The sequence below is a fragment of the Rattus norvegicus genome, chromosome 4 (assembly GCF_036323735.1).
Source record: "Rattus norvegicus strain BN/NHsdMcwi chromosome 4, GRCr8, whole genome shotgun sequence".
In the NCBI taxonomy this organism is placed as follows: Eukaryota; Metazoa; Chordata; class Mammalia; order Rodentia; family Muridae; genus Rattus; species Rattus norvegicus.
In genome coordinates, this window is record NC_086022.1 from 78,583,053 (window position 1) to 78,605,697 (window position 22,645).

Sequence of the window (22,645 nt, forward strand, 5' to 3'; positions counted from 1 at the left end):
CTGCTTGGCCCTTCACACAGAACTGTTGTAGCAACAGCTGTCAAGAAAGTCAGGAACTTTGTTGGGAAATTTATTCCAACAGGTATCACTTAATATAGGAACACATGCTCCAGTCTCCATCTGCACCAAGAGCTAAGGCTGTCATCCATCATGCCTGGAGAGAGCTGGTCTCCCAGAAGTGCTCTCACTCCTAGGCCCACAGGTGAGACCCACTTTCACTCCAATAACTGTCCAAAGAGGGACCCTCCAGGAGCACACAGGGCACAGGAACTGTGGAGCAGCCTAGGACAGGATCCTTCCAGCCTCCATCTGCACCAGAGCTAAGACTGTCCACAACCCTCCAGACACAAAACTTTCCAGGAGAGAGCTAGTCTCCAAGGAGTGCTCTCACTCCTAAGATCACAGGCCCAAAGGCCCACAAGAGGGACAAGCTTTACTCAGATACAGAAGGACCAAGTAACATCAGAGATAATCAGATGGCAAGAGGCAAGCACAAGAACCAAAGCAACAGAAACCAAGGATACTTGGCATCATCAGAACCCGGTTCTCCCACAACAGCAAGCTGGGATACCCTAGCACACTAGAAAAGCAAGATTTGGATTTAAAATCACACCTCATAATGATGATATAGGAGTTTAAGAAGGACATAAATAACTCTGTTAAAGAAATACAGGAGAGGGGCTGGGGATTTAGCTCAGTGGTAGAGCGCTTGCCTAGGAAGCGCAAGGCCCTGGGTTCGGTCCCCAGCTCCGAAAAAAAGAACCAAAAAAAAAAAAAAAAAAAAAAAGAAATACAGGAGAACGAAAGTAAACAAGTAGAAACCCTTAAAGAGGAAACACAAAAATCCATTAAAGAATTACAGGAGAGAGGTGAGGCCAAGGTGGGAGCATGAGGTTGTCCCTAGCTGCCACTATCTCCCATGGCCGCGTCTACCGCTGCCTGGGCCTCGGTCCCGAGTCCCGGATCCACCTGCTACGGAACTTGCTCACAGGCCTAGTTCACCACGAACGCATCGAGGCGACTTAGGCACGCATGGACGAGATGAGGGGCTACACGGAGAAGCTCATTGACTATGGAAAGCTGGGAGACACCAACAATGAGCCATGCGTATGGCTGACTTCTGGCTCACTGAGAAGGACTTGATCCCAAAGCAGTTTAAAGTGTTAGCGCCTCCGTTCCAAGGTCAGAATGGCAACTACACAAGAATGCTACAGATCCCGAATCGAAAGGAACAAGATCGGGCCAAGATGGCAGTGATAGACTATAAGGGGAACTGCCTCCCTCCCCTGTCTCTGCCTCACAGAGATAGCAACCTTACTATCCTAAACCAGCTACTCCTGGGACTGCAGCAGGACCTGCACCACAACCAGGAAGCAAGCCTCCACAGCTCCCATACGGTTTAAACACCAAAGACTTAACTGGAGCTGGAGAGTGCATAGGTGTGGTGCCTGTATTGGTGGGTCTTGGAGCTCTTGTAGTGTGTGAGACTTGGAAGTAGCATTGTGGAGCCCCCTCATAATGAGGCCCAGACCTCCCTGCTGACTAGAATTGATCCCCTATGCACAGTAGATAAAATCCTTGATATGAAAAAAAAAAAAGAATTACAGGAAAACCCAACCAAATAAGTAAAGGAATTGAACAAAACCACCCAGGATCTAAAAAAAGAAATAGAAACAATAAAGAAATCACAAAGAGAGACAACCCTGGAGATAGAAAACCTAGGAAAGAGATCAGAAGTCATAGAAGCAAGCATCACCAACAAGTGATAGAAGAGAGAATCTCAGGAGCAGAAGATACCATAGAAAACATTGACACAATGGTCAAATAAAATGCAAAGTACAAAAAGCTCCTAGCCCAAAACATACAGGAAATCCAGGACACAATGAGAAGATTAAACCTAATGATAATAGGTATAAAAGAGAATGAAGACTCCCAACTTAAAGGGTCAGTAAATAGCTTCAACAAAATTATAGAAGAAAACTTCCCTAACCTAAAGAAAGAGATGCCAATGTACATACAAGAAGCATACAGAACCCCAAATAGATTTGGCCAGAAAAGAAATTACTCACGTCACATAATAGTGAAAACTCCAAACTCACTAAACAAAGAAAGAATATTAAAAGCAGTAAGAAAAAAAGGTCAAGTAACATATAAAGGCAGACCTATCAGAATTGCACCAGACTTCTTCTCACCAGAGACTATAAAAACTATAAGAACATGGGCAGATGTCATACAGACCCTAAGAGAACACAAATGTCAGCCCAGGTTACTGTATCCAGCAAAACTCTCAATTAACATAGATGGAGAAACCAAGATATTCCATGACAAAAATAAATTTACACAATATCTTTACACCAATCTAGTTCTACAAAGGATAATAGATGGAAAACTCCAGCATGAGGAGAAAAACCACAACCTAGAAAAAGCAATGAAGCAATCTTCTTTCAAAAAACCCAAAAAAGATAGCCACACAAACATATTCCACCTTTAACCCCCAAAATAAGAAGAAACAACAATCACTATCCCTTAGTATCTTTTAATGTCAGTGGACTCAATTCCCCAATAAAAAGACATAGACTAACAGACTCGATACATAAAAAAGACCTAGCATTTTGCTGCATACAGAAAATGCATCTCAGTGACAAAGACAGACACTACCTCAGAGTAAAAGGCTGGAAATTTTTTTCCAAGAAAATGGTCCAAAAAAACAAGCTGGAGTAGCCATTCTAATATCGAATAAAATCAACATTTAACCAAAAGTTATCAAAAAAGATAAGGACATTCATACTCATCAAAAAAGAACTACCAAGATAAACTCTCACTTCTGAGCATCAATGCTTCAAATGCAAGGGCACTCACATTCATAAAAGAAACCTTACGAAAGCTCAAAGCACACATTGCACCTCACACAGTAATAGTGGGAGATTTCAACACCCCAATCTCATCAATGGACAGATCATGGAAACAGAAACTAAACATAGACACAGAAAGACTAACAGAAGTTATGAACCAAATGGATTTAACAGATATCTCTAGAACATCTCATCCAAACCAAAAGAATATACCCTCCTCTCAGCACCTCATGGTACCTTATCCAAAATTGACCATATACTCAGTCACAAAACAGGCCTTAACAGATACAAGAAGATTGAAATAATCCCATGCATCCTATCAGACCACCACAGACTAAGGCTAGTCTTCAATAACAACAAAAATGACAGAAAGCCCACGTATACATGGAAGTTGACAGCCAGAGCATGTGGGATACAGAGGTGAATGCTAGCAGCAAACCAGTGAACTGAGAATTCGACTCCTGTTGGAAGAATTAGAGAAAGGATAGAAAGCCCACATACACATGGAAGCTGAACAATGCTCTACTCAACTTGGTCAAGGAAAAATAAAGAAAAAAAATAAAGACTTTTTAGAATTTAATGAAATGAAGGCACCACACACCCAAACTTATGGGACACAACAAAAGCAGCGCTAAGAGGAAAACACATAGCTCTGACGGCCTCCAAAAGAAACGAGAGCATACACTAACCGCTTGTCAGCACATCTGAAAGCTCTAGAACAAAAAGAAGCAAATACATCCAAAAGGAATAGAAGGCAGGAAACAATCAAACTCAGAGTTGAAATCAACTAAGTAGAAAAAAAAAGAACTATATAAAGAATCAGTAAAAATAAAAAAAAATCTAGCCAGAGCAATCACACAATGAAAAGAGGTCAAAGGTATACATATTGGAAAGGAAGAAGTGAAAATATCACTATTTACAGATGATATGACAGTATAATTAAATGACTTCAAAATTCAGGTGTCACTCCTAAACATGATTCACAACTTCAGCAAGATGGCTGGACATAAAATTAACTCTACTCAAGCCATCCTCTACTTAAAGGATAAACAGGCTGAGAAAGAAATTAAGGAAATGGCACCATTCACAATAGTCACAACAATATAAACTACCTCAGTGTGACTCAAACCAAGCAAGTGAAAGATCTGTATGGCAAGAACTTCACATCTCTGAAGAAAGGAATTGAAAAGGATCTCAGAAGATGGAAAGATCTCCCATGCTCATAGGTTGTCAGGATTAATATAGTACAAATGGCCATTTTGCCAAAAGCAATCTACAGATTCAATGCAATCCCCATCAAAATTCCAACTCAATTCTTCATAGAGTTAGAAAGAGCAATTTACAAATTCATTTGGAATAAAAAAAACCCAGGATATTGAAAACTATTCTCAACAATAAAAACAAAAGACAAAAAACAAAAAAAAGTTCTAGGGGAATCACCATCCTGACCTCAAGCTGTATTACAGAGCAATCATGATAAAAACTGCATGGTATTGGTACAGAGACAGGCAGATAGACAACAGGCAGATAGACAGGGGAATAAAATTGAAGACCCAGGAATGAACCCACACACCTGTGGTCACTTGATCTTTGACAAAGGAGCTAAAACCATCCAGTGGAAAAAAGACATTTTCAACAAATAGTGCTGGTTCAACTTGTGGTCATCATGTAGAAGAATGCAAATCGATCAATTCTTATCTACCTGTACAAAGCTCAAGTCCAAGTGGATCAAGTACCTCCACATAAAACCAGATAAGATGAAACTCATAGAAGAGAAAGTGGGGAAGAGCCTGGAACACATGATCATAGGGCAAATTTTCCTGAACAGAACACAGGATCAAGAATTGATAAATGGAACCTCATAAAATTGCAAAGGCAAAATTGTAAGGCAAAGGACACTGTTGTTAGGACAAAATGGCAACCACCAGATTGGGAAAAGATCTTTACCAATCGTACATCTGATAGAGAGCGAATATCCAATATATACAAAGAACTCAAGAAGTTAGGCTCCACAGATCCATATAACCCTATTAAAAAATGATACAGAGCGAAACAATGAGTTATCAACTGAGGATTATTGAATGGTTAGAAGAAGCTAAAGAAATGTTCAATATCCTTAGTCATCAGGAAAATATAAATCAAAACAACCCTGAAATTCCACCTTACACCAGTTAGAATGGCTAAGATCAAATGAGTGACCGCCGGAACCTGAAGGGACCGACCGGATAAACAGTTCTCTGCACCCAAATCCCATGGGAGGGAGAGCTAAACCATCAGAGAGGCAGACATGCCTGGGAAACCAGAAGAGACTGCACTCTGCACACATTACTGATTCCAGAGGAAAACACCAAACGCCATCTGGAACCCTAGTGCACGGAAGCTCCAGGGAAGGGTGACATATCTTCCTGGTTGCAGCCCCGACGGAGAGCTCATAAGCAACACCCCACGAGCAAACTTGAGCCTCGGGACCACAGGTAAGACCAACTTTTCTGCTCCAAGCGACTTGCCTGGTGAACTCAAGACACAGGCCCACAGGAACAGCTGAAAAACTATAGATAGGGAAAACTACACTCCCGAAAGCAGAACACTCTGTTCCCATAACTGGCTGTAAGAAAACAGAAAAACAGGTCTACAGCACCCCTGACACACAGGCTTATAGGACAGTCTAGCCACTGTCAGAAATAGCAGAACAAAGTAACACTAGAGATAATCTGATGGCGAGAGGCAAACGCAGGAATCCAAGCAACAGAAACCAAGACTGCATGGCATCATCGGAGCCCAATTCTCCCACCAAAGCAAACACGGAATATCCAAACACACCAGAAAAGCAAGATCTAGTTTCAAAATCATATTTGATCATGATGCAGGAACTCCCTTAGAGAAACACAGGAAAACATTAATAAACAAGTAGAAGCCTACAGAGAGGAATCGCAAAAATCCCTGAAAGAATTCCAGGAAAACATAAATAAACAAGTAGAAACCCATAGAGAGGAGTCACAAAAATCCCTGAAAGAATTCCAGGAAATCAAACAGTTGAAGGAATTAAAAATGGAAATAGAAGCAATCAAGAAAGAACACATGGAAACAACCCTGAATATAGAAAACCAAAAGAAGAGACAAGGAGCTGTTGATACGAGCTTCACCAACAGAATACAAGAGATGGAAGAGAGAATCTCAGGAGCAGAAGATTCCATAGAAATCATTGACTCAACTGTCAAAGATAATGTAAAGCGGAAAAAGCTACTGGTCCAAAACATACAGGAAATCCAGGACTCAATGAGAAGATCAAACCTAAGGATAATAGGTATAGAAGAGAGTGAAGACTCGCAGCTCAAAGGACTAGTAAATATCTTCAACAAAATCATAGAAGAAAACTTCCCTAACCTAAAGAAAGAGATACCCATAGACATACAAGAAGCCAAATAGATTGGACCAGAAAAGAAATTTCTCCCATCACATAATAGTCAAAACACCAAACGCACAAAATAAAGAAAGAATATTAAAAGCAGTAAGGGAAAAAGGTCAAGTAACATATAAAGGCAGACCTATCAGAATCACACCAGACTTTTCGCCAGAGACTATGAAAGCCAGAAGATCCTGGACAGATGTCATACAGATCCTAAGAGAACACAAATGCCAGCCCAGGTTACTGTATCCTGCAAAACTCTCAATTAACATAGATGGAGAAACCAAGATATTCCATGACAAAACCAAATTTACACAATATCTTTCTACAAATCCAGCACTACAAAGGATAATAAAGGGTAAAGCCCAACATAAGGAGGCAAGCTATACCCTAGAAGAAGCAAGAAACTAATCGTCTTGGCAACAAAACAAAGAGAATGAAAGCACACAAATATAACCTCACATCCAAATATGAATATAACGGGAAGCAATAATCACTATTCCTTAATATCTCTCAACATCAATGGCCTCAACTCCCCAATAAAAAGACATAGATTAACAAATTGGATACGCAATGAGGACCCTGCATTCTGCTGCCTACATGAAACACACCTCAGAGACAAAGACAGACACTGCCTCAGAGTGAAAGGCTGGAAAACAACTTTCCAAGCAAATGGTCAGAAGAAGCAAGCTGGAGTAGCCATTCTAATATCAGATAAAATCAATTTTCAACTAAAAGTCATCAAAAAAGATAAGGAAGGATAGTTCATATTCATCAAAGGAAAAATCCACCAAGATGAACTCTCAATCCTAAATATCTATGCCCCAAATACAAGGGCACCTACATACGTAAAAGAAACCTTACTAAAGCTCAAAACACACATTGCACCTCACACAATAATAGTGGGAGATTTCAACACCCCACTCTCATCAATGGACAGATCATGGAAACAGAAATTAAACAGAGACGTAGACAGACTAAGAGAAGTCATGAGCCAAATGGACTTAACAGATATTTATAGAACATTCTATCCTAAAGCAAAAGGATATACCTTCTTCTCAGCTCCTCATGGTACTTTCTCCAAAATTGACCACATAATTGGTCAAAAAACAGGCCTCAACAGGTACAGAAAGATAGAAATAATCCCATGCGTGCTATCGGACCACTACGGCCTAAAGCTGGTCTTCAATAACAATAAGGGAAGAATGCCCACATACGTGGAAAACAATGCTCTACTCAATGATAACCTGGTCAAGGAAGAAATAAAGAAAGAAATTAAAGACTTTTTAGAATTTAATGAAAATGAAGGTACAACATACCCAAACTTATGGGATACAATGAAAGCTGTGCTAAGAGGAAAACTCATAGTGCTGAGTGCCTGCAGAAAGAAACAGGAAAGAGCGTATGTCAGCAGCTTGACAGCACACCTAAAAGATCTAGAACAAAAAGATGCAAATACACCCAGGAGGAGTAGAAGGCAGGAAATAATCAAACTCAGAGCTGAAATCAACCAAGTAGAAACAAAAAGGACCATAGAAAGAATCAACAGAACCAAAAGTTGGTTCTTTGAGAAAATCAACAAGATAGATAAACCCTTAGCCAGACTAATGAGAGGACACAGAGAGTGTGTCCAAATTAACAAAATCAGAAATGAAAAGGGAGACATAACAGATTCAGAGGAAATTCAAAAAATCATCAGATCTTACTATAAAAACCTATATTCAACAAAACTTGAAAATCTTCAGGAAATGGACAATTTCCTAGACAGATACCAGGTACCGAAGTTAAATCAGGAACAGATAAACCAGTTAAACAACTCCATAACTCCTAAGGAAATAGAAGCAGTCATTAAAGGTCTCCCAACCAAAAAGAGCCCAGGTCCAGACAGGTTTAGTGCAGAATTCTATCAGACCTTCATAGAAGACCTCATACCAATATTATTCAAACTATTCCACAAAATTGAAACAGATGGAGCACTACCAAATTCCTTCTATGAAGCCACAATTACTCTTATACCTAAACCACACAAAGACACAACAAAGAGAGAGAACTTCAGACTAATTTCCCTTATGAATATTGACGCAAAAATACTCAATAAAATTCTGGCAAACCGAATCCAAGAGCACATCAAAACAATCATCCACCATGATCAAGTAGGCTTCATCCCAGGCATGCAGGGATGGTTTAATATACGGAAAACCATCAACGTGATCCATTATATAAACAAACTGAAAGAACAGAACCACATGATCATTTCATTAGATGCTGAGAAAGCATTTGACAAAATTCAACACCCCTTCATGATAAAAGTCCTGGAAAGAATAGGAATTCAAGGCCCATACCTAAACATAGTAAAAGCCATATACGACAAACCAGTTGCTAACATTAATAAATGGAGAGAAACTTGAAGCAATCCCACTAAAATCAGGGACTAGACAAGGCTGCCCACTCTCTCGCTACTTATTCAATATAGTTCTTGAAGTTCTAGCCAGAGCAATCAGACAACAAAAGGAGATCAAGGGGATACAGATCGGAAAAGAAGAAGTCAAAATATCACTATTTGCAGATGATATGATAGTATATTTAAGTGATCCCAAAAGTTCCACCAGATAACTACTAAAGCTGATAAACAACTTAAGCCAAGTGGCTGGGTATAAAATTAAATCAAATAAATCAGTAGCCTTCCTCTACACAAAAGAGAAATAAGCCGAGAAAGAAATTAGGAAAATGACACCCTTCATATTAGACCCAAATAATATAAAGTACCTCGGTGTGACTTTAACCAAGCAAGTAAAAGATCTGTACAATAAGAACTTCAAGACTCTGAAGAAAGAAATTGAAGAAGACCTCAGAAGATGGAAAGATCTCCCATGCTCATGGATTGGCAGGATTAATATAGTAAAAATGGCCATTTTACCAAAAGCAATCTACAGATTCAATGCAATCCCCATCAAAATACCAATCCAATTCTTCAGAGAGTTAGAACAATTTGCAAATTCATCTGGAATAATAAAAAACCCAGGATAGCTAAAACTATCCTCAACAATAAAAGGACTTCAGGGGGAATCACTATCCCTGAACTCAAGCAGTATTACAGAGCAATAGTGATACAAACTGCATGGTATTGGTACAGAGACAGACAGATAGACCAATGGAACAGAATTGAAGACCCAGAAATGACCCCACACACCTATGGGCACTTGATTTTTGACAAAGGAGCCAAAACCTTCACATGGAAAAAAGACAGCATTTTCAACAAATGGTGCTGGTTCAACTGGAGGTCAACATGTAGAAGAATGCAGATCGATCCATGCTTATCACCCTGTACAAAGCTTAAGTCCAAGTGGATCAAGGACCTCCACATCAAACCAGATACACTCAAACTAATAGAAGAAAAACTAGGGCAGCATCTCGAACACATGAGCACTGGAAAAAATTTCCTGAACAAAACACCAATGGCTTATGCTCTAAGATCAAGAATTGACAAATGGGATCTCATAAAACTGCAAAGCTTCTGTAAGGCAAAGGACACTGTGGTTAGGACAAAACGGCAACCAACAGATTGGGAAAAGATCTTTACCAATCCTACAACAGATAGAGGCCTTATATCCAAAATATACAAAGAACTCAAGAAGTTAGACTGCAGGGAGACAAATAACCCTATTAAAAAATGGGGTTCAGAGCTAAACAAAGAATTCACAGCTGAGGAATGCCGAATGGCTGAGAAACACCTAAAGAAATGTTCAACATCTTTAGTCATAAGGGAAATGCAAATCAAAACAACCCTGAGATTCCACCTCACATCAGTGAGAATGGCTAAGATCAAAAACTCAGGTGACAGTAGATGCTGGCAAGGATGTGGAGAAAGAGGAACACTCCTCCATTGTTGGTGGGATTGCAGACTGGTACAACCATTCTGGAAATCAGTCTGGAGTTTCCTCAGAAAATTGGACATTGAACTGCCTGAGGATCCAGCTATACCTCTCTTAGGCATATACCCAAAAGATGCCCCAACATATAAAAAAGACACGTGCTCCACTATGTTCATAGCAGGCTTATTTATAATAGCCAGAAGCTGGAAAGAACCCAGATGCCCTTCAACAGAGGAATGGATACAGAAAATGTGGTACATCTACACAATGCAATATTACTCAGCTATCAAAAACAATGACTTTATGAAATTCGTAGGCAAATGGTTGGAACTGGAAAATATCATCCTGAGTGAGCTAACCCAATCACAGAAAAACACACATGGTATGCACTCATTGATAAGTAACTATTAGCCCAAATGCTTGAATTACCCTAGATGCCTAGAACAAATGAAACTCAAGAGGGATGACCAAAATGTGAATGCTTCACTCCTTTTTTAAAAGGGGAACAAGAATACCCTTGGCAGGGAAGAGAGAGGCAAAGATTAAAACAGACACAGAAGGAACACCCATTCAGAGCCTGCCCCACATGTGGCCCATACATATACAGCCATCCAATTAGACAAGATGGATGAAGCAAAGAAGTGCATGCCGACAGGAGCCGGATGTAGATCTCTCCTGAGAGCCACAGCCAGAATACAGCAAATACAGAGGCGAATGCCAGCAGCAAACCACTGAACTGAGAATAGGACCCCCGTTGAAGGAATCAGAGAAAGAACTGGAAGAGCTTGAAGGGGCTCGAGACCCCATATGTACAACAATGCCAAGCAACCAGAGATTCCAGGGACTAAGCCACTACCTAAAGACTATACATGGACTGACCCTGGACTCTGACCTCATAGGAAGCAATGAATATCCTAGTAAGAGCACCAGTGGAAGGGGAAGCCCTTGGTCCTGGTAAGACTGAACCCCCAGTGAACTAGATTGTTGGGGGGAGGGCGGCAATGGGGGGAGGATGGGGAGGGGAACACCCATAAAGAAGGGGAGGGTGAGGGATTAGGGGGATGTTTGCCCGGAAACCGGGAAAGGGAATAACACTGGGAATGTAAATAAGAAATACTCAAGTTAATAAAAAAAAAAAAAAACTACCAAATCAAAAAAAAAAAAAAACTCACGTGACAGGAGATGCGGGCCAGGATGTGGAGAATGTAGAACACTCCTCCATTCTTGCTGGGATGGCAAACTGGTACAAACACTCTGGAAATCAATCTGGATGTTCCTCAGAAAATTAGACATAGTATTACCTGAGGACCCAGCTATACCACTCCTATGCATATACCCAAAAGATGCTCCAACATATAACAAGGACACATGCTCCACTATGTTTAGCAGCCTTATTTATAATAGCCAGAAGCTGAAAACAACCCAGATGCCCTTCAACAGAGGAATGGATACAGAAATTGTGGTACTTCTACCCAATGGAGTACAACTCAGCTATCAGAAACAATGACTTCATGAAATTCATAGGCAAATGGATGGAACTAGAAAATATCATCCTGAGTGAGGTAACCCAATCTCTCTCTCTCTCTCTCTCTCTCTCTCTCTCTCTCTCTCTCTCTCTCTCTCTCTCTCACACACACACACACAAACCAAACCACACATAGTATGTGCTCACTGATAAGTAGATATTAGCCCAAAAGCTTGGAATACCCAAGATACACCCCACAGACCATATGAAACTCAAGAAGGAAGACCAAAATGGGGATTGTTCAGTCCTTTGTAGAAGGGGGAAGGAAATACTCATGGGAGGAATTAGAGTAGAGCAGAGACTGAAGAAAAGGCCATCCAGAGACTGCCCCACCTGGGAATCCATCCATATGCAGCCACCAAACCCAGTCACTATTGCTGATGCCAAGAAGTGCTTGCTGACAAGAGCCATATATGGGTGTCTCCTGAGAGGCTCTGCCAAAGCCTGATGAATACAGATGAGAATGAGTGTAACTAACAATCAGACTGAGCACAGGGTCCCCAATGGAGGAGTTAGAGAAAGGACCGAAGGAGTTGAAGGGGATTACAACCCTATACGAAGAACAACAATATCAACAACCACACCCCACCAGAGCTCCCAGGGACTAAACCATCAACCAAAGAGTACACATGGAGGGACCCATGTCTCCAGCCACATATGTAGCAGAAGATAGCATTGTCAGCATCAACAGAAGGAGAAGCCCTTGTCCTGTGAAGGCTCGGTGAAGAATCATTTCCCCAGTGTAGAAGAATGCCTGGGTATTGAGGTGGGAGTGGGTCTGTGGAAGGGGGAGCATCCTCATAGAAGAAGGCAGAGGAGTTATGGAAAAGTGGGGAAAAAGGAAATTGGATAACATTTGAAATGTAAATATATAAAATATCCAATAAAAATAAAAATAATTATTTTCAATAATCCATATTATATTTATATTTTAAAAAATAGGGACACATGGCTGCCACAGCACAGATGCTGAGCCACTAGGACAGATGTCAGCCATGAACCAGCAATGGATATACACCAGGCCCATGAGCAGCTTAGGAACCCTGTGATCTATGAGATCCACATAATCTTATGCTCCCCTCCCCTCTGAGAGCCAGGTTTCCCACATTCCCAGCTCTGATGAACCAACTGAACATCTCCCACTCTAGTGTGTTTCCAGTATCCCCTACTCCATTTTCTTGATGGTCCTATGCTGATGCCCAATGAATCCATGTGTTGAATCCCATATGCTGAGAAACACTGATGGTTTCTCTAGTAAAACCTAGCTTTTATAGGTTTAAAAACTCACTATACATTCTACCATCTCTGAAGATTGGCTCACATGAAAGATTTGAGATTCAATGAACACCCAGAGCCACCTGTCACATGAAGGATCTGATGGGTAAGAACACAGCTGTAGCATCCACGGGTTGAATCTCCAGCCATGAGCAAAAGAGAGAAAGTGCTTCTATACCATGAATGTGGACAGTTTCCAAAATCACATGAAAAGGGGGCACCTGGATTTGAACCAGGGACCTCTTGATCTGCAGTCAAATGCTCTACCCCTGAGCTATACCCCCACTGGTACCAGTGTACACAGTTAATAATTTATATCTCTGTGGTGATACATTAGGACTGGCTATAAAGTTAAATTACAGATGCACACAGACCTATATCAAAAAAGCTGCCCAACCTGACAAGTGAGATGCCTTCCTTAGCTCAGAGTTTCCAAATACCCATATAAACTAGGTATATACACCTTCTCAGGCCCATTCTTGAATACCATCATCAGCCAAGGAAATGGGGAGGAGAAGCTTGCAGACCCTGAGCCACTTCAAACTGCTGTCCTGGTTTAGCTCCTGAGCTGGCCAACTGCCTTCACCTGGACCCCCAGACACCCAGCTCTTCTTTATCTGAAGACAGATGATCTGTCACTCAGTTCTCACAGGGACCTAGATGGCACTGTCAGTTTCGAAATTACAGGAACCCTTTCTGCCTGGGACAGGAACTCAGCCAGTCTTTTGTCTCAGGATGTGAAGTGAGGGAGCAGTGGTCTCTGGAAAGGGCAGACAAGCTCAGAGGGGAAACTCCCATCCTACACAGACAGCCAGATTCTGTGACTGACCACCTTAGCTCTGACTACAGATTCGCCAGATAGCCTGGAGGCACATACTTTTATGGTTAGGCTTCCTTATTGGTCCCTGGACACTGGCTGTCACTGTAACTGCTGAGCCTAGAAAGTCCCTAATTCTCCGTTATAGCTCTTGTCTTCTATTTAACATCCTATCTACATAGCCGCAAGTCAACAGAACCAGAGAACCTAGGTCTATGGAGGAACATGGGAGACAGGTAATAAGAATGGGAGGGACAGTCAGCATGTAGGAAGAGATGGGAGACAGCCATCTATCCACATGACAGGTTGGACGGTAGCTCCCAGGTCTGGTGAGGTCCATGACTGGAATGAATGGAACAAATAAGACTGAGTGTCTGTGATATCTCCATGAGTAAAAACAAACTTTTGTTAGGGGGCACCTGGATTTGAACCAGGGACCTCTTGATCTGCAGTCAAATGCTCTACCCCTGAGCTATACCCCCACCTGTTTATTAATGTCTCACAGGCACTCAGAACCTGCATGGCCACTCCATGGCTGTTAATATCTGACATGTGCACATGCCAGTGCTCTGCCATCATCTGCTTCCTACTATGAGGCCCGGCCCTGAGCTGCCTCTGCACATCTGACTGCTATGTGTTTATGAATGACTAGCACTCTCCTGCCTTAGAACCTAGGTGAGGCAGAGGCAGTAAATTCATGAGGCTTCGGCTGGTGCTACTTCAACCTTCAACCCAACTAAAATAGCCAAATGGAAACCCAAAGGCTGACCTTTGGAGTCGAGTGGGAGGCAGGAGTGGACAGAATGGGATGTTGTCTGCTGCAGAGAACTCCTTGGTCAGATTCTCTAGGAGTGACAAAGAAAACACTCCTGCTTAACAACCAAGGGAAAGCAGTCTAAAAATAAGTTTACAGACTTCTGGGGAACATGGTCACTGGAATACAGCACAGGACATAGTTGTTAATAAATGATCAGCAGGTGACAGAGTCTTGGAGTAGGGTCACATTGAGACAAAGTTCCTGTGTCTTGCTCTTGTAAACTGCCAAATTTTTCATTAGCACAGCTCACCTGCACTGCCTCACCTAAGGATGTAGTGTGCAAAGTGGTGGTTAATCTCAGTGAGCTAGAGGACCTGACCCACCTCCTACGGACTGAACTCTGCCAGGCTTGCATTCACCGTGTCCTTCCTCATACCACAGGACACCCAGAATCCCTCCATGTCCAGCACTCCAGCCTTCGCCGGTCAGCATCTGTGAGTCCTCAATTGGAGAATTAGTGTGCAGGGCTGGGGTCCTCCTCTGCTTCCCTCCTGTCTGTGGTTTTGCCTGCAAAGTCCCACCCACTATTTCACTTGCCACTCAACTCTACCCTTCAGCACATTTGTGTATTGGGATCTTCTCTGTGATTTTTCACCCTCTGGTCTCCTGCTTTACTATTTTCTGGTCCTAAATCTGAATGAAAATTTCCAAATTTGAGAGAGAGTTAACCACATGCTGACTCCAAACCATCAGCTCAGCATCAGCACTGACCACTTACTTGGAACAGTCAGAGCATAGCCTACTGGAGGTTGGCTTAGGTTTTTCACAACCTACTTTAATTAGTATTCTTACACACTTCACTGTGCTTTCCATCCCACCTACCAGAGGTGGGGGGAAAATGAGAGTTAATAGAAAATAGAGATTGTAGACCTGATTAGAAGTGGTTCTTTGATAGGAATTCAAGGCCCATACCTAAACATAGTAAAAGCCATATATGGCAAACCAGCCACTAATATTAACCTAAATGGAGAGAAACTTGAAGCAATCCCACTAAAATCAGGGACTACACAAGGCTGCTCACTTTCTCCCTACTTATTCAATATAGTTCCTGAAGTTCTAGCCAGAGCAATCAGACAACAAAAGGAGATCAATGGGATACAGATTGGAAAAGAAGAAGTCAAAATATCACTATTTGTAGATGATATGATAGTATATTTAAGTGATCCCAAAAGTTCCACCAGAGAACTACTAAAGCTGATAAACAACTTCAGCCAAGTGGCTGGGTATAAAATTAAATCAAATAAATCAGTAGCCTTCCTCTACACAAAAGAGAAACAAGTCGAGAAAGAAATTAGGGAAACGACACCCTTCATAATAGTCCCAAATAATATAAAATACCTCGGTGTGACTTCAACCAAGCAAGTGAAAGATCTGTATGATAAGAACTTCAAGCCTCTGAAGAAAGAAATTGAAGAAGACCTCAGAAGATGGAAAGATCTCCCATGCTCATGGATTGGCAGGATTAATATAGTAAAAATGGCCATTTTACCAAAAGCGATCTACAGATTCAATGCAATCCCCATCAAAATACCAATCCAATTCTTCAGAGAGTTAGACAGAACAATTTGCAAATTCATCTGGAATAATAAAAAACCCAGGATAGCTAAAACTATCCTCAACAATAAAAGGACTTCTGGGGGAATCACTATCCCTGAACTCAAGCAGTATTACAGAGCAATAGTGATAAAAACTGCATGGTATTGGTACAGAGACAGACAGATAGACCAGTAGAATAGAATTGAAGACCCAGAAATGACCCCACACACCTATGGGCACTTGATTTTTGACAAAGGAGCCAAAACCTTCACATGGAAAAAAGACAGCATTTTCAACAAATGGTGCTGGTTCAACTGGAGGTCAACATGTAGAAGAATGCAGATCGATCCATGCTTATCACCCTGTACAAAGCTTAAGTCCAAGTGGATCAAGGACCTCCACATCAAACCAGATACACTCAAACTAATAGAAAAAAAAGTGGGGAAACATCTCGAACACATGGTCACTGGAGAAAATTTCCTGAACAAAACACCAATGGCTTATGCTCTAAGATCAAGAATTGACAAATGGGATCTCATAAAACTGCAAAGCTTCTGTAAGGTAAAGGACACTGTGGTTAGGACAAAACGGCAACCAACAGATTGGGAAAAGATCTTTACCAATCCTACAACAGATAGAGGCCTTATATCCAAAATATACAAAGAACTCAAGAAGTTAGACTGCAGGGAGACAAATAACCCTATTAAAAAATGGGGTTCAGAGCTAAACAAAGAATTCACAGCTGAGGAATGCCGAATGGCTGAGAAACACCTAAAGAAATGTTCAACATCTTTAGTCATAAGGGAAATGCAAATCAAAACAACCCTGAGATTTCACCTCACACCAGTGAGAATGGCTAAGATCAAAAACTCAGGTGACAGCAGATGCTGGCAAGGATGTGGAGAAAGAGGAACACTCCTCCATTGTTGGTGGGATTGCAGACTGGTACAACCATTCTGGAAATCAGTCTGGAGTTTCCTCAGAAAAGTGGACATTGAACTACCTGAGGACACAGCTATACCTCTCTTGGGCATATACCCAAAAGATGCCCCAACATATAACAAAGACACGTGCTCCACTATGTTCATAGCAGCCTTATTTATAATAGCCAGAAGCTGGAAAGAACCCAGATGCCCTTCAACAGAGGAATGGATACAGAAAATGTGGTACATCTACACAATGGAATATTACTCAGCTATCAAAAACAATGACTTTATGAAATTCGTAGGCAAAAGGATGGAACTGGAAAATATCATCCTGAGTGAGGTAACCCAATCACAGAAAAACACACATGGTATGCACTCATTGATAAGTGGATATTAGCCCAAATGCTTGAATTACCCTAGATGCACAGAACACATGAAACTCAAGAAGGATGATGAAAATGTGAATGCTTCACTCCTTCTTTAAAAGGGGAACAAGAATACCCTTGGCAGGGAATAGGGAGGCAAAGTATAGAACAGAGGCAGAAGTAACACCCATCCAGAGCCTGCCCCACATGTGGCCCATATATATACAGCCACCCAATTAGATAAGATGGATGAAGCAAAGAAGTGCAGGCTGACAGGAACCAGATGTAGACCTCTCCCGAGAGACACAGCCAGAATACAGCAAATACATAGGCGAACGCCAGCAGCAAACCACTGAACTGAGAACGGGGACCCCTGTTGAAGGAATCAGAGAAAGGACTGGGAGAGCTGAAGCGGCATATGAACAACAATGCCAATCAACCAGAGCTTCCAGGGACTAAGCCACTACCCAAAGACTATACATGGACTGACCCTGGGCTCTAACCTCATAGGTAGCAATGAATATCCTAGTAAGAGCACCAGTGGAAGGGGAAGCCCTTGGTCCTGCCAAGACTGAATCCCCCGTGAACGTGATTGTTGGGGGGACAGCAGTAATGGGGGGAGGATGGGGAGGGGAAACCCATATAGAAGGAGAGGGGCAGAGGTAAAGGGATGTTGACCCGGAAACCAGGAAGGGGAATAACAATCAAAATGTAAATAAGAGATACTCAAGTTAATAAAGATAAAAAAATTAAAAAAAAAAGAAGTGGTTCTTGGGGACAATTTTGACCTTCATTGTCAGCAGTCCAGTGCACTCAGAAAATCCAAACCACACACCAGCACTGGCAGTTTGGTCCAAAAACAAAAAAACAAAACAAAAACAAAAACACACACACAAAAAAAAAACTGAGGGACGTTGCCAAATCGACATGTGTCTGTGGAAGCATCAAGAAGCAGCTGAAATATCACGAGAAGTTCTTTGTCAAGTCTCTGTGTGAAGTCACAAGGAAAGATCAGAAACACGGTGCAAGGTGAACCAATGTGAAATCCTCATCACACTGTCTAGGGTTACATTGCTGTTCCTTCTAATTGGCACGCATTCTTCAGCGAAGCGTCTGCACATCTGTCTGTTTCAGCAAGGCATCATGTGACCTAACTGAGTCCCCAGGAAATTTCAGTTTCACAGGAACTTCTGTCATGTTTTCTCCTGGAAACCGTCACAAAGCCACACAAATAACAAAGATGTAAGAGAGGATCACAGATGCAGGATGTGGTCTGTGGAATCAGAGAACAAGGGGAGGATTCAGGGATGCCCCAGCACAAATTTTGTGATTTGCATGAGCTGCTGAGGGAAATCACACAATTCTTCTCCTTGAGAACTTTCATTCCAACTTTATCTAGTAAATATACTTCCACTGAATACTTATAGAACAAGGACTTTGCAAAGTAGTCAAACCATCACACACTAAAAGAACAAGTGGAGAAGCCTCACCAGTACGTTCTTACATATACACAAGCCAGTAACACAAGGCTCACACAGGGTTGGCAGAGACAGAGCAGCAGTCATTATCGCTCAATTCACCACAAAATTAGGCACGAACTTAATATCCAGTTTGAGAGAAAACTGGAGTGTGTGTGTGTGTGTGTGTGTGTGTGTGTGTGTGTGTGTGTAAGGGGGATGTTCAAATGACCTACTTTTAGAAAAATGTGGTTGTAGTATTAGAAATATAAAATCGGTATTCATGACTCCTAGCCACCAATCCACTACAGGGTTTCAGATGAATCTTTGAGAAGAGCCTTGGATTCATCATTGGCTCTTCCTAGCTTCTGTTACCTGTAACAGAAAAAATGTCAATAAAGACTCATGTGACTCACGGAACTTTTTTCTCAAGTTTGGGGAAGGGCCAGTACCCTCCAAAACATCACTGATGTGACAATACACACCAGAGAGAGAGACACTGTGACCCCAGCACTGTGCTGCTTTGAGTCTGTGTTTGGTTTTTCTCTGTCACTGTAGAAGGAGTTGAGGACCTCAGAACAATGCAGGATGGTGGGGGTCTGCATGCTCCCTGTGTCTTCAGTAACAAGGATGGCAGAGGAGCTGTCCACGGTATGAGGCAGAGCTCCAGCATGGCCAGGCTCTCCTTGGCCCTCACACTGAACCATAGCAACAGATGCCAAGACAGTCACGATGGTCCATGGGAAACACATTCTCAGGAGTAACACTTAGCACATGGAGACATGATTACTACAGCCTGGATGCTGAGCCTGCAGAGCAGACGTCAGCGATGAGCCACACTAGATACAAACCAGGCCCATGAGCCTTTGGGAGTGCTGGGATCTGTGCACCGTGGGGCTCTTATTCTCCCTCCCCTGCGAGCCTGGAATCCCACATTTCCAGCTCTGATACACTGATCCCACGTCTCCAATTATGATGAAATAGCATCCCAGCATCCCCTACATCATTTACTTTACAATACTTTGATGCGGCCCAATGCTTCTGTGTGTTGGAATCTATGTTCTAAGAACCACTGATGGTTCTTTCTAAAAAAAAAAAAAACCTAGCTTTTCTAGGTTTCAGTAACTCCATCTATATTCTAAAAGTATTAGAGTTTTGCTCACCAGAAAGAGTTGAGATCATGTGAATACACACAGCCACCTGCCACAAAGGTATCTGATATGTGACAACAGCACTGTGCTCTCACTGAGGTGAATGTCAAGCACTCTGAGTGAAAAGGGAAAGTAGGACTACCTATCAATGTTATCACATAGTTTCCAAAATCACATGAGAAGGGGGCACCTGGATTTGAACCAGGGACCTCTTGATCTGCAGTCAAATGGTCTACCCCTGAGCTACACCCCCACTGATACCGGTGTATACAGTTAATAATGTGCATCTCACTGGCAATATATTAGGACTGACTAAAGGTAAATTATAGATACTCATAAACCCACTTTGCAGAAGCTGTCCGACCTGACAGACAAGATGCCTTCCTCAGCTAAAGTTTCCCTACACCCATATAAACTAGGTATATACACCTTCTCAGGCCATCCTTGAATAGCATCATCAGCCAAGGAAATGGAGAAGAGCAGCCTGCAGACCCTGAGCCCACTTCACACTTCTGTCCTGGGTTAGCTCCTGAGCTGGCCAACTGCCTTCTTCTGGACCCCCAAACTCCCAGCTCTTCTTTATCTGAAGACAGATGGGCTGTCACTCAGAGTTCTCACAGGGTCCTAGCTGGCACTGTCAGTAGCAAAACTAAAGGATCCCTCTCTGCCTGGGACAGAAACTCAGTCAGTCTTTAGTCTCAGGATGTGAAGTGAGGGAGCAGTGGTCTCTGGAAAGGGCAGACAAGCTCACAGGGGAGACGTCCACCCTACACAGACAGCCAGATTCTGTGACTGACCGCCTTAGCTCTGACTGCAGATCCACCAGATAGCCCCGGAGGCACAGACTTTTATGGTTAGGCCTCCTTCTTGGTCCCTAGAAGCTAGCTGTCACTGTAACCGCTGTGCCTAGAAAGTCCCTAATTCTCCCTTATAGTTCTTGTCTTTTACTTAACATCATATTTACACATCCACAAGTCACAAGAACCACAGAAACTAGAAACAGGAGACATAAGTAATAAGAATGGGAAGGACAGTCAGCATGTAGGAAGAGATGGGAGACAGCCATCTATCACATGACAGGCTGGATTGTAGATCCCAGGTCTGGTGAGGTCCATGACTGGAATGAATGGAAGAAATATAAGACTGAGTGTGTATGATATCACCATGAGTAAAAAAAAAAAAAAACTTTTGTTAGGGGGCACCTGGATTTGAACCAGGGACCTCTTGATCTGCAGTCAAATGCTCTACCCCTGAGCTATACCCCCACCTGTTTATTAATGTCTCACAGGCACTCAGAACCTGCATGGCCACTCCCTGGTTGTTAACATCTGGCATGTGCACTTGCCAGTGCTCTGCTATCATCTGCTTCCTCCTATGAGGCCCAGCCCTGAGCTGCCTCTGCACATCTGACAGCCATGTCCCCATGAGTGACTAGCATTCTCCTGCTCAGGACCTAGCTGGTGGGTGGGTATTCAAACCTCAACTCAACTCAAACCCAAATGCTACACAGTAGCTCCTTGGCTTACTTACTTTGGAGGAGCTGCATCAGCAGAGCAGGGACAGAGATTGCTGACACTATGGCCTCTACCTGAGCATTCAAACATATCAGGATTACACCAACTTGATAACACATACTTTTTATTGAATATTTTCTTTACTTACATTTCAAATGTTATCCCCTTTCCCGATTTCCCCTCTGGAATCCTCCTATAATTTCCCCACTTCCCCTGCCTCTATGAGAGTGTTCACCCACCCACCCTCTCCCTCCCATGTCTCTGCCCTGGATTTCTCCTTCACGGGGGCAGTGAGCCTTCACAGGGCCAAGGGCTTGTCCTCTCACTGATGCCTGATAAGACCATCCTCTGCTACATATGTGGCTGGAGCCATGGCTCCACTCCTGTATAATCCTTGGTTGATGGTTTCAAATCCAGGAGCTCTGGGTGTATGTGTGTGTGTGTGTGTGTGTGTGTGTGTGTGTGTGTGTGTGTGTGTGTGTGTGTGTGTGTGTTTCTGGTTTTTTGATATTGTTTTTCTTCCTATTGGGTTGAAAACCCCTTCACCTCCATCTTTTTTTGTTGATTATTTTTTATTTACATTTCAAATGGTATCCCCTTTCTCGGTTTCCCTTACATAAAGCCCCAAACTCATCCCCACTCACCCTTCTTCTATGAGGGTATACCCCTCTCCAACCACTCCCCTTCCCACCTACCTGCTCTTACATCCCCTACAGTTGGGGGGTCCAGCCTTGGCAGGATCAAAGACTTCTCCTCCCACTGGTGCCCGAAAAGGGGACCCTGCTACATATGAAACTGGAGCCATGGGTCTGTCCAAGTGTACTCTTTGGGTAGTAGTTTAGTCCCTGGGAGCTCTGGTTTGTTGGTACGGTTGGTCTTATGGGGTTGCAAGCCCCTTCAGCTCCTTCAATCTTTTCTCTAACTCCTCCAATTGGGATCCTGTTCTCAGTTTAATGGTTTGCTGCTAGCGTTCCCTTCTGTATTTGTCAGGCTCTGTCAGAGCCTCTAAGAGACAGTTACATCAGACTCCTGTCAGCATGCACTTCTTGGCATCAGCAATATTATCTGGTGGCTGTATGTATATGGGCTGGATCCCGAGGTGGGGCAGGCTCTGAATGGCCAATCCCTCAGT

General features: G+C 42.5%; 4 non-coding genes and 1 pseudogene across 4 annotated transcripts; 1 reads left to right on the plus strand and 4 right to left on the minus strand.

The window, feature by feature from the left end:
* The first annotated feature begins 834 nt into the window (after positions 1 to 834).
* Positions 835 to 1,587, plus strand: Mrpl17-ps2 (mitochondrial ribosomal protein L17, pseudogene 2; annotated as a pseudogene).
* Positions 1,588 to 13,142: 11,555 nt separating this feature from the next.
* On the minus strand, positions 13,143 to 13,214 carry Trnac-gca19 (transfer RNA cysteine (anticodon GCA) 19). The gene has a single exon. It is a non-coding gene; the product is annotated as a tRNA-Cys (tRNA).
* Positions 13,215 to 14,157: 943 nt separating this feature from the next.
* On the minus strand, positions 14,158 to 14,229 carry Trnac-gca20 (transfer RNA cysteine (anticodon GCA) 20). Its single transcript has one exon. It is a non-coding gene; the product is annotated as a tRNA-Cys (tRNA).
* Positions 14,230 to 20,180: 5,951 nt separating this feature from the next.
* Trnac-gca21 (transfer RNA cysteine (anticodon GCA) 21) lies at positions 20,181 to 20,252 on the minus strand. The gene has a single exon. It is a non-coding gene; the product is annotated as a tRNA-Cys (tRNA).
* A 940-nt stretch (positions 20,253 to 21,192) lies between these two features.
* On the minus strand, positions 21,193 to 21,264 carry Trnac-gca22 (transfer RNA cysteine (anticodon GCA) 22). Its single transcript has one exon. It is a non-coding gene; the product is annotated as a tRNA-Cys (tRNA).
* Between the last annotated feature and the right edge of the window lie 1,381 nt (positions 21,265 to 22,645).